This window comes from Paroedura picta, chromosome 1 (assembly GCF_049243985.1).
Source record: "Paroedura picta isolate Pp20150507F chromosome 1, Ppicta_v3.0, whole genome shotgun sequence".
Lineage (NCBI taxonomy): Eukaryota > Metazoa > Chordata > Lepidosauria > Squamata > Gekkonidae > Paroedura > Paroedura picta.
In genome coordinates this window covers 76856585-76860060 of record NC_135369.1, presented here as the reverse complement: position 1 = coordinate 76860060, position 3476 = coordinate 76856585, and the positions used below count along the sequence as shown (strand labels likewise).

General features: G+C 38.6%; 1 pseudogene; it reads left to right on the top strand.

Annotated features, from left to right (window-relative positions):
* Nucleotides 1–3133: 3133 nt before the first annotated feature.
* LOC143828051 (U6 spliceosomal RNA) lies at nucleotides 3134–3233 on the top strand (annotated as a pseudogene).
* Nucleotides 3234–3476: the final 243 nt, after the last annotated feature.

The following is a 3476-nucleotide window of genomic DNA, read 5'->3' as shown; positions in this document are numbered from 1 at the left end:
GTCTGTCTGTCTGTCTGTCTGTCTGTCTGTCTGTCTATCGAGAGAGAGAGAGAAATCTAGGTCCCAAAGTTTTTCTCACAGCCTATTTTGTAAGGTGGTTGCTGACTGATATGCCATTCACAACAGGAATATCCCCCCCCCCCCGTAATATAGCATTATTTGACTAAACACTTTTTTTCATACTTCACAAAAGTAAAACCAGAACCTCATTAGTGTCAGTAATAATATTTCATGCAGTGACCTGACAGATAAACAAGTGACTTCTAACCAGCTGGAGAAGTAATAATAATAAAAAAGTGGAAATGTGTCATTCTGAATGCTCTCAAAAAGTAGCATCTGAGAAGAGCCAGGGTTCTTAATTAATTGGGAGGTTGCAAGGGCAGAGATGAATGTATTACTAAACCACATTATCTAACTATGTGATATTTGGGTTATGAAATACCACATGATTTTCTTGGAAACGTTATTATATTTGATGCTAGTAATTACTTTTATTTCTTATTTCTAATTAAACAGTCATTGTTGTAATTGGATTATTGATGTATGTTGTAAAATGATGTACACCACCCTGAGCCAGTTCACTGGGAGTGCAATATATAAATTAAATAAATAGTAGTAATACTATAATACTAATAATAATGCTAGTAATACTAATAATGCAGGAGCATAAAGCTATGAAACAACAGCATACAACCAATTCTGAAACAGGCCCCTATGAGAATCAAAAAACCCAGTGAATTTGGCTAGGGCATATTGCTCTTCAGAACTGGGGCACACACACACACACCAGGGTTGCAGATTTTTTTTTTAAGTGTGTTTTAATACAATACTTAACTTTTATATTAACTGAGTAAGATCTTGCGACTCTGTCACAAAATCTTGTCTGTCATTTTGAGGGAGGGGAGGAGGAGCAGGGGGCATTACTGCAAGAGTCAGGCAGGTGGAACCCATGTGGCGGGTGGATAGCATGCAGAGGAGCAGAGGCAGAGGTGTCCCCATCACCCTTTGCTGCCCGTCATGTGACTCAGGCAGCGGGGCAGAAAGGGTGAAGGAGAAGGAGAGGCTGTTGCTCTTCAGAAGCTGTGTGAAGCAATTTAAAGGTGTGGCCATGCTGCACGCAAGTGGGTAGACGAGGGAGAGAGGGAATCACTGCCATTGTGCAGGGAGAGAATGGGGTTTCCCCCCCCATACGTTTTTTGAGTATAAATCTGGAACATCTTGAATGAAATAAACATACAAATGTGCTTTACAGGTTTCTGACTTAACTATATCTAACATATGGTATTCTATCAGTTATTAAAGAGGAAGCAATTTTCGTACAACCATACTCTGTATCTATTGCCAATTTTATACCTATATGTATATTCTGGAAGGAATAAGCCTCCAATATGTGGTGTAGTCTTCAAAATCATGTTGGAAACTATGGGGTAGGAATGGATTGCATTGTTTTTGTTTATTAAACTAAATAGATCCTAAATCAGTGGTTCTCAACCTGGGGGGCGAATGACCCTTTCATAGGGGTCACAGCAGAGCAAGCAGCTTGGCCTGAGGAGGGCACAATCCACACAACAGCCTTGCAGGGTTGATCAAGATAGAGCGTTCGTCTGTCTGAAGCAGCGGAAAAGAGCGAGATCGGCATGGTAGGACAAGAGGCAGAACTGAACTGAGAAACCCCGGAAAAAAACAGTTTATATACAATCATGAACAATGGATCGTCATGCCATTGGTAATTTTTGGTTTAATTTCTGTGAAATAACACTTGCAGAATTTTATGGTTTGGAGTAACCACAACATGAGGAACTGTATTAAAGGGTCGCAGCATTAGGATGGTTGAGAACCAGTGTCCTAAATGAATCTACAAATTGGGGGGAAGGGACATTTCAAAGTTGTCTATTTGCTTAAGCTCTTTTTTCAAAATCCAGATTAGGGTAGTTTTGCCAAATTAACAGTTTTATTCTTTTTTAAAATAATTGTCCTTTTAAGATGTTTAGTACTTTTCAATTGAATTTAATCTTGTTCTATTATATAAACTGCCATCAATTTGGAAGGGAGAGGAGTGTTACTGCTAACCCTGAGCTCTCACTGGAGAGTCGGCAGCTGACTTCCCAACTTGGTTAGCCCAGGCAAACCCAATCCCATCAGATCTCAGAAACTAAGTAGGATTGGCCCTGGCTAGCATTGGGATTGGCCCTGGCTAGCCAAGGAATCCCAGCTTCTTTGGACAGGCAGTGGCAAACTGCCTCTGAAAGTCTCTTGCCTGGGTGCCAGAACTCCTGGCTATGCTTGTTTATTTGTTTGTTTATATTTATATATTGCCCTCCCCTGAGGTTACACACATGCAAGAAAAAGGTAAGGGATAAAAACCAATTACAGAAAAATATAAACAATTTATTAGTAGAACTCAAATGTTGAAAACCATAAAATAGTATCTATTTGGTACAAATTAAACTGCTAAGTGAGAACACCTGTAAGGCCAACAAGTTTAGACCTAGACCAAACACATTTCGATCTTACAGTTCTTCATCAGTGGTCAATTATACAGATGCACAAAGATTTAAAGAACAAATGTTTACAATTTTCAATAGAGGGGGGTTTAAAAACTTGTGGGTAACAGAAATAATAAGAATTTAGTGCTGCCATATCCATGTCTAATTGTATACATTCTTTGTTGTTATTTGTTTACATATTTGATCTGTTGTGGCTGGTTCTGGTCCTGCAAATAATTATATGTAGCCACAGGAAATGATTACAACAACAGTGAAATAAAAAACACAATGGTAGAGCTGGCAAAACCAACCAAAAATGTCAAAGATGCGTATAAAAGTTGTCTCATTTTTTATTCCAATATGCAAAAATATGGAACGCTTCATGAGAGCCACTGCTGACTTCTAGTCTGGCAAGCCAGGTTTGATTCCCCGCTCCTCCTCCAAATGCATCCAGCTGGGTGACCTTGAGCCTGTCACAGCCCTGATGAAGTTGTTCCAACCAAGCAGTGATATCAGGGCTCTCTCAGCCTCACCTATCTAACAGGGTGTCTGTTTTGGGAAGAGGAAAGGGAAGGTGATTTTAAGTCACTTTGAGACTCCTTTGGGTAGAGAAAAGTGGCATATAAGAACCAACTCTTCTTCTAAATTTGCTTCAGCAGCACATGTACTAAAATTGAAACAATACAGAGATTAGTATGGTCCCTATACAAGGATGACATACACATTTGTGAAGCAGTCCATATTTTTGCATATTGGAATTAAAAAGAGGATAAATTATATATGCACCTTTGAATTTGTTGGGTTGGTTCTAGTCCTGCAGATATCATGTAATAAATGAATATAATAATAATAAATAATTCTAAATCATTACTCTAACAAAGGAGTGGTAAGCCAACAAAACTTCAGTTTAGAAAAAAGACAGAAAAACAGAAAATTTAAAGACAGAAAATTTAATGACAAACCCCCTAATAACAAACATCAATATCTACA